Genomic DNA, 9425 nt, shown 5'->3' with positions numbered 1-9425 from the left:
CGAACTCTATTTCAAAGGAGATAAAAAAAAAAAGAAATCGATTAACCATAACCAACCGACAAAACGACGGTCAGCGAAAAAGGAGGAAAGTCGGTCGATTGGCTTCCATTTTTGGAAACCGACCTATAATCGGTCGGTGGGAATTTTCGTCTGAAAATCGACCCGACCGACCGATGTGCACCCCTAATTTTATGTACATAAAGTAGATTATTTAGCAGGAAAGAATGTTAATTTGAGGAATTAGAAGAAGAGAGATAGGTAGAACTAGTATGTAATACTCCTAAACCTATACCATTTCCAACCATTACTCTGTTGTTACTTTGATAATCGCTGCTGATTGACAGATTACCAAAATCATTGGTAACATGGTTAGAAATGCCTGAGTCGAGGTACCATTCCATGCTCTCTGTTTGATGTTTAGGTTGTACCAATGAGGGCTTGCATTGGGTTATTCGAACTGCTATTGTGGTATTGTAGGATGAAAACCTCCAGTAGGCATTGAGGCAGGAGATGAATAATTCTGTTGATATTGTGTTGCAACATTCGGTCCTTGATACCATCTCTAAAAGCGATACTAACAGCGTAGTGCTGTATACCCAAATCTGCCACATAATTAGCATTGAATTTTGCCACTATTTTGATTCCAATGTCTCTTCCCTGTGCGATTTTCATTCTTACCTTTATTAGGTAAGGAATGAGTACGTGAATTATCTGGAGAAGGTGATGAAGGCTTACTTTGAGCAGCAAAATTAACGGAGGGTAACGAGAGCCATAAGAGTTAATAAAATTTCACTCATTTCGCCCTCCTTGTGACAGCAATAATGCACATACATCTTAAAGAGATTGAGGTCCAGTTCTTGTCGAGATCACTGATACAATTGATTCAAAATCATTGTCTAACCCAACCAAAATGTGCATTATGTGATCTCCAGCTGAGATTTTCCTTTCCGTAGCTGCAAGTGACTAAAAAGACCTTTCACTGTTATAAAATAATCTTTCAGAGGCATGTTCCATTTCTTCATATTCTCCAATTGAGATTTTAATTGCATTGTCCTAGCAAGATTTCTTGGTGCATACATGGATGGAAGAATATTTCATACTTCTTTAGCTGTAGTACAGTGTATCATTTCACCGAGGTTATATTCATTCATCGAGCTAAAGAACCAAGAATTGATTAACTTATCTTGGCGTTGCCATTGTTTGTAGGCTGGACTTTCGCTCCAGATTTGCGTTGTTCCTTCAAAAATTTCAATACTCTTTGCAGGTTGTTCAATATCTCCATCTACAAAGTGCTCGAGCCCATGCCCTTGCAAGGCAGTAATCACTTGAAGTCTCCATAGCATGTAATTTTCATCGGTGAGTTTTACTATGGAAATTTTGTTGCCAGGGCTGATAATTGAAGAGGTAGAGATCGCTAGATCATAGTTTTGTATGGAAGAAGAAGACGTCGTTGGACAGGCATATATACGGAATCAAGAAGTTATAAGAAATTGAGTCGTAGTCATTTGACAATGCTATGATACCATAACAGAATACTCATAGTATGGCTATGAATTGATTTTCTTCTATATCAAATGAACAATAAAGCAAAGGTATTTATAGCCTTTTGCCCACTATACAAAAATAATAATAATTAATTTTGATTTGGTTAACTAATCCCAAACTTATAGAACTAGAAAAACTAATAAAAAAGACTTAGTTAATGAGCTTGCTTAACAGCGGACACTCGGTAAGTGAGAAAAAGCTAGTCTTGGTCTGTTAAACGACAAGACTCATCCCGGTCGCCAAGTTTAGTCATTCCTTGTCCAAATCTCGGTAGGAATCAACATGACAGTACCTGGTGAGGCCGTTTAGCCCATTATTGACTAGTTTCTCGAAAAGAATGGTCTTACAGATATCTGATGGTCCCGATAAGCTAGTTTTGGCATAGTTAAGCGACAAGAATCTCCCAGTAGTACCCAGTTGTTTTAAGCTAGTTCTAACCCCGTCAAAGGTTAGAACTCATCCCAGTAACGTGCCTGCTCAGTGTAGAAGCCGGACGGCCGAGTGGCCAATAACCAAGATGGTCAGAATTGAGTTGCGACATCGAGTTTAGAGGACTTTAGCCTAATGTAGGAGCAAGGTAGAGTCGTGGGACTCGGCCTAGAATAGAGGCAAGCCAGCTAGAGTCACGAGAGAGTTGAAATGCACGAATAGGTGATGTGGATTGTCGAGATAAGTTAGAATTCTAACTACTAGAATTTTGGGATTTTGTGACGGTAGTGAACAATAAAATACTGTTCAACATTGTTTTAATACGTCACGAAAGGTAAACAACGTATTTTTGGAGGGAAAAAGCGGAGAGTTCTGGATTTTTCGTCTTTCGTGACGCTTTTTTTCCGTCACGAAAAACTTGAGGCGCGCTTTTGGCGGGAAATGACGGAGTGTTCCGGATTGTTGTGTTTTTGTGACGAATTTTATCCGTCACAATAAGTTGACCAAAACTTATTTTTCGTGACGTCTCAAAAATGTTACAAAAAACTTGAGGCGCGTTTTTGACGGGAAAAGACGGAGTTCTTCGAATTGGCGACTCTTTCAGGACGCGTAGAAAACATCACGTAATATTAGTTTTCATGACATTATAGAATCATCACGATACGATAAGAAGATTTCAGCCTTATTCGTGAAAAGGTAAGACTTTACGTGATGTTGTTTATACGTCACTATAAGTTGGAAAAGTATATTTAGTGACGTATGATAAAACGTCACTAAAAGTTGCTTTTCGTGATGAAGTAAGTTTTCCATGGACTTTTTTTCATCAATCCAAAAAGATTTAAATAATGCTTACATTTTCAATACAATGGATTGCAATTTGATATTACAAATCTTAAGAAAAATAAAATACATGGTTGAAATTTGTAAATTACAAAACTGGAGGAAAAAAAAAATAAAGAAATTAACATACACATTTTAAGCTAAGCTAATCTGTTGGAATTTAAATTAAGAAAACATAAAAATCGTTGTTGGAATTTTTTGAATAAAATTATTTTTGTTAAAATTGAATAATCACAACTTTTCATGAACTGGTACGTTTTTTGTAAAGATTATGTCCTTTTATCAAAAGACGTAACTTTCTCAGTTTTGCAATAGAAAATCATCCCTCAAATTTCTCTCTTCTCCTCTTTGTAGGAGGAGTATACTTAGATACTGTGAGTTCATTGAGTCCAAAATAAACTTCTAAGTATATATATGTAATTTCAATTCACCCTTGCACGATTTCGACCTCCACGCCGCCAGACAAAACGTCTCCGGTGGAATCTAGCGCTGCTGTCCACGGCCTTCGGTGGTGGAATCGAACGCTGCCGGTTGAATCCAACGCGGGTGAGGGTTGAATCTGCCGCTTCAGTACATGAGAGCCGAGGCTGCCGCTTCATCTTTTTCTTCTTTCATTGATTTTTGTTTTTTTCGAACGAGTCTTCTTCCTCTTTAAGCAGCAAACACAAGTCCATCCAGATCTAGCAGCAATGAGATCCATTCGAAGACCACTAATGCCATCGAGATATAACAGCAAGGAGAACCATTTGAATACCACCAACGCCAGCGAGATTTAGTTGCAAGGAGAGCCATTCGAAGACCACTGACGCCATTGAGATGTAGCCGCAAGGAGACCCATTTGAAGACCACACCATCTAAACCTAGCCGCAAGGAGACTCGTTGGACGGCCAATAACGCTTGACCTCCACCCCCCAATGCATAAGTTTGGACCCTTCTCCCAACGCAGTAGTGAAGATGGCGTAAGAATCTTCCTTGTAATGGTACTTGTGAGACAAAGAACTTACTGCCCTAGAACTTGCGAGTTAGTGTTTCAAATGTTGATTTATGTGCTTTTCTTTTCGAAACTTCCGGGTTATGGTGCTTATATTGCCTTTAACTTCTTCTGCCACTGTTGGAATCTTGTAGAAAGAGGGGTTAAGAGGAAGGGGTTGGAAAGGAAAAGTGGGGTTTGGTGGTTTATGAATAAGGGATATAAATATACGGAAAAAAAAAAGTTAACTACAGAGATGAGGTCTTAAGATTTAATGGTATATAAAATAAAAATGTAGAAAAGGGTAACATTTGAAATTTAATTTAGAAAAAAAATTCACCTGTGAAGCAAGTTTATATTGCTTCAATTAACTTTGCGATCTTCTTCGCTTCCATTATCACTCGAGGAGTTGTGTAGGAAGAACACATTTGTTGCACATGATACTTTCAATATACTGTTTATATTTTGCAAAAGAAGTGGTCTCCTCTATTATGTGGGTTTTTAAATTAGTTTACACAAAGTTTCGTATTCTATTACGTGAGTTCCTTATGCTTAGAAGAAACTATTACTTTTGTTAAGTTTTATGTTATGTTATTTTTATTTTGAAGTAGACTAAAAACAATAAATTTCCTTTTTGGCAACCAAATTGGAATCTATTCCTTTTGTTTACTGGTATATCTTTGTCAGAAGTTTGAGAAGTTTTAGATTTGGTTGATTCTCAAGTTTTATGATAGTTGGATTTAAATAGGTAGTCTTTTTTTTTCTTTTCTAATATCTTATCTGTTTTCGTATATTTCTTTTGTTTAATTATCATATTTCAACTATGAGTTTTGATCAGGATTTTGATGTTATAACTTTATATTGAATACAAAGTTAGGACATTAACTTTTATTCTCCCAAGTCTCAATGACATTCTTTCTTGTTTATCTTTTGCTAGGTGTAAAGTTACCATTCAAAGATGGACTGGATGGACTATTATTGAGTAATTAGGAATCTGATTCTTCTTAATGGAAATAAATGAGAGATTGCTAGAGTAGCATCAAAGTTGACTTGAGACTATTTCTACTTGAGTGAAATATTATCATGAGGTATGTCACACTACTGACTTCTTGTCTCTTGAGATTTTACTTGTTTCTTCTAAATGGAACTTATTTCTTAAAGACTGCACTAACTTTGAATATGATTTTATGTATAGTACAATGGTCAGTTTTATACATGGTACAATAGTCAGTAAGGGAATATATTATACTTATGATTACTTACTATAATAATTAGGACCGATTGATGTTGGTTTTTAAGATTTTGGATGTCTCTCAAAATAGCTTACTTAAATTTCTATTGTTGTATGATGTTAACCCGCCTAATATGTATATTTTTCTCTAACTAATGTTTTACGATATATATTTTTCTATATCTAAATTAGGTTACCAAATCTCAAAGTAAGTTATTTGAAAAAAATTACTACTATTAACTAGATGATGCTGAAGCTATGAGATAATTGATGGAAGTTTATCTTAGTTATGAGACTATTTTATAGATTCTAAATCTTATCTTTCATGATGCATGCTAGTGTGTTGAATTTTAAATTAAACTAGATTTTCTAGATACTAATTCGAGTTATTTAGTGAAGTGAGAAATCTACTACCAATAGGGAGAATTGGTTAGCTTGTGAATCTATTCCATATATTGGTATATATGTTGGCTCCCTAAGTTTAGATATTATTTTCTTGATTTTCTTGGGGCTGATTCTGTCATATCCAAAGCAGGGGACGAATATATGTTTAACAATTTTAACTATCACTTTACTTTGTTTTCTGGTTTCATTTATATTGAATTGAGTTGATTTGTTTAATTAATATCATAACTGTTACTTGATTTGTTTAATTAATATCAACTTTCATCTCTGTGTTTTGCTTCTTTCAAATTTCATTGGTTAACTTAATTCTTCCATTGTTGGACTCTGGTACAGAGGGAGTGATAGGGAAAGTGGGGATTGGTGGTGTCGGAGAGAAGAAACATAAATATAAGGAGAAAAGTTAGCTATAGGAATAATGATCGATTCTTTAGAGTTTTTTTAGTTTTTTTTTTTTTTTTTTTTTTGAAAGAAGATTCTTTAGAGTTAATGGAATATAAAGTAGAAAGGATAGAAATGGTAAATCTGTGAATTTAAATTGAGTTATTATACTTTGATATGTAATAGTAGTGCGTCATAATTTATATTATTGTATAAGTTTAGTATATATAATGGAAAAATATTTATGTTTGTTCGCTGTTAACAAAATTGGTTCCAGGGTTGGCATGAGAGTTGTCCTTGTATAGTTCAAAATTGGCTTTTCTTTGCAATTCTCTTTCTAAAAATGATCAAGTAGATTGACCTGAGATCTTCCAAATAGACACAACCTCAAGGAGTTGATAGACTATATGCCTAGCCGGTATTCTGTTCTTTAATGCTTCTCTAATCTATTTGCTCGTTATTCCGACATGTCGTTTATTTTAACCGCGCTTCTTCAGTTTGGTCGTGATGTTGGTTGTTTTATCAGATTATCGAGTAAATTGATAAGGAAGACTATAAATGTTGATGATTTGTAGTATTGTAGAAGATTAATTTACGAATTTTTAAATATTATGCAATATTACTAAAGGACGTAGAAGAAGTGTACGTAGGTTGGTTTTTGTTTAACCAATTCTATGACGTTGAAATAGTATTTGCAAAGAATACTTGTGATAGACTCTCAGTGTGTTTATTTAAGAATGTTATTTGCAAAGATCACGATCCTTTACAATTTTTAATAGATAGACACGTTTTTTAGAAAGCGACTTTCTTATCTTATCTATCTTCCGTTATTCATTTATCTAACTTGGGTATTGTTTTTTCATTAGGTCTTTCACGATTCCAAAAACGTCAAAAATTAGGAATGCAACTAATTGATGGATGAGCTTCATTGTCAGGATTGATGTAGATAGGATATTTCTATTACGCGACATCTGCAATCAAAATTAAATATATTTTCTGTGACTCTTTTTTTATCGTCACAAAATGAAATCATTAGTAACGTTTTTAAAACGTCACAAAAATATTTTTTAGGATGATTATTGACCGTCACAAAATATTCTTTTCTGACGGTCAAAAAACGTCACGAAAGGATGTCACGTAACCTTGTATCACTGCCACGAAATCATTTTTCATGACGTTTTATAAACGTCGTGGACGTCCATGTCTTTCATGACGGTAATTAACTGTCACGTGTGATAATTTTTGTGACGTTTTTTAAACGTCTCATATACCTTTTGTGATGGGTGTACATGACGGCAATAAAAACGTCACGAAAGATTTTTGTGACGCTAAAAAACGTCATGCTAAATCGAATTTCTATTAGTGAACTTGGATTAACCTTTTAATAATTAATTATATATATTAATTAATATACAATATAAATTATATTATTATATTTGATTAAGACTGATATAATGACATTAAAAGAAAATCGAAAACATCTTCATTTAATTGAAGGGTGACATGAAGGAAAGTAATTGAGAGGCCGTGTAGAGTAAGACAAAGTGGGACCAAAGATTGAAGTTATAAAAGCTTTTCGCTTCATTATTGCTGCTAAATTGAAAATTTCCTCCCCCTCATTTTCTTCTTCGTCAACACATTTTATTCCAATTTCACCCCCACCCTAATATTCGGTACATTAACAAATATATTTCTTTTTTTGGTTAAATAATTAGTGATCAATTACTAAAATATTTTACTTCTTTACAGTTTCGAAACTAGAACAAAACATTCCATAAGAATTTTGAAGAGGAAATAGTTATGAATGTATTTCTATCCCAGGTTTTAGATGTCGATGTCGATGGAAATGTCAATATCTCAATTTCATGGAAATATCGATGTCCATGAATATTTCTGTAAAAGTTAGAAAGTTTTAAAAATCGTAAAAACTGTTTAAATTAACGAATAAATATTTTCCTATTTTTAAATGAGTTAAAAATAATTAATATTAATATTATGTACATATAAATGACATTTTGTTGATATTTGTCATGTCGATTTTCTTGTACTATGATGGAAATGTCGATTTATCTCTCATGTCGATATCGAACCCATGGAAATATGGATATGTCAATGGAAATATCGACGTGTCGATAGAAATTTTCATCTCAAATTTTCATAGCCGACGTGTGTCTCATCACCAAATATGGTTAGGAGTCCAAAATTTTAAATTTGAACCCGAAATTTGGAGTAGAGTTACAAAGATTTTTCGCTAGCTTTTTCTTTTTTCTTTTTCACATCCACTAGTTAACCAATAATAAACTATACATAAAAAGTTAAAACATTACATTATAAATGCCATATGATTTATTTTCATCCCCTCGTTAAGAAAGTGTCAATCTCGACAAAGAGTTGGAAAAAAAAATGTGTTAAGGACAGCGGTGCCTTCATTAGTGTCCTATTACACCTTTAAAAAATAAGGACATATTTTATATGCATTCTATTTTTTGTTTTCGGATATATTATATCAAATAGATTTATATAATATATATATATATATATATATATATATTACTAAATATACATTAAATAACTTTTTAAGTTAAGATTCAATTTCAAAATCTGTTACCAGACATATATTCGAAAATATTGTAACATGTAATAAAACTTATTTTTCATTAAATTATTTACGTTCAAATTTCTATCTTCATATCACTAGTTAACCAATCGCCCCTAAGAATGCGTAGAATTCTCAAAATGCTCATAAACTTGATGACAAAATTTTGTCATTTTCATTAGTCAAAGGTGCCGTTTACTTGTCCTCACCTTAAATTACACTTGTCCTTGGCTTTTTGTTTTTTCTTTTTCCCTTACCTGAAAGCCCGCCAAAATTCCACAACTACTCTCTCTTTGGCTGAATTTTTCAATTGTTGTCTATATCAAATTTTCAAGATGTAAAAGCTTAGATATTTTGGAGAGTAACCTATTGTTTTTTACAAGGACTAATTATTCATGGCTAATTAGTTGAAATGTTTCAAAAAAATCTGTTGGAGGGTCAGGCTGTGGACAACTGACTTGTTCTCGATTCATGCTTCTACCGACCTGAAACGGCATGAAAGGCCTGACAACTAGAGCCATCGGCCGTGACAAGGAACGGACCGGTCAGTAGCGAGAATTGAAGGTCGCTCGGGGGAACCTTGCCCGAGCTATCTACCCCTTTCCAGTACTACTATAAATACACCACCACGAACCATACCCAGGTACGAATGAAAATCTGTCTGATGCTAATCTGTTGAGCTCAGATTATACATTAACTTGGGCGTCGGAGTGGCTTATCTCCTTGCAGGTACCCCAAGATCGCTCTAAGGGTTGCCAGCCGACCTCCCAGATCGTCATCCGTGCCTTGGTAAATTTTTGCATCAACAATATCAATATAAAATAGTGCAAATATAAAAGTATAACATACGTATCTCAACTAGGTTATGGTGATCCATTAATATCTAAGTTAATCACTGATTGTTTTTTAATTATAATTCAATTAATATCTGGGTTATTAACCTAAGTTAAAAGCATCTACTCATTCTTTCTAAAAATTAAAAGTTTTAATCTCTACCTCATATTTATTTTACTAAAAAAATAATAATAAAA

General features: G+C 33.7%; 1 long non-coding RNA gene across 1 annotated transcript; it reads left to right on the top strand.

The window, feature by feature from the left end:
• Window positions 1–3076: 3076 nt before the first annotated feature.
• LOC148208489 (uncharacterized) lies at window positions 3077–6832 on the top strand. The gene is made up of 3 exons (XR_015787585.1): window positions 3077–3794; window positions 4722–4872; window positions 6665–6832. It is a non-coding gene; the product is annotated as an uncharacterized LOC148208489 (long non-coding RNA).
• Window positions 6833–9425: the final 2593 nt, after the last annotated feature.

Source organism: Momordica charantia, assembly GCF_013281855.1.
Source record: "Momordica charantia cultivar OHB3-1 chromosome 10 unlocalized genomic scaffold, Mcharantia_2.0 BLBB01000010.1, whole genome shotgun sequence".
NCBI lineage: Eukaryota > Viridiplantae > Streptophyta > Magnoliopsida > Cucurbitales > Cucurbitaceae > Momordica > Momordica charantia.
This window is presented reverse-complemented; position numbering and strand designations above follow the sequence as displayed.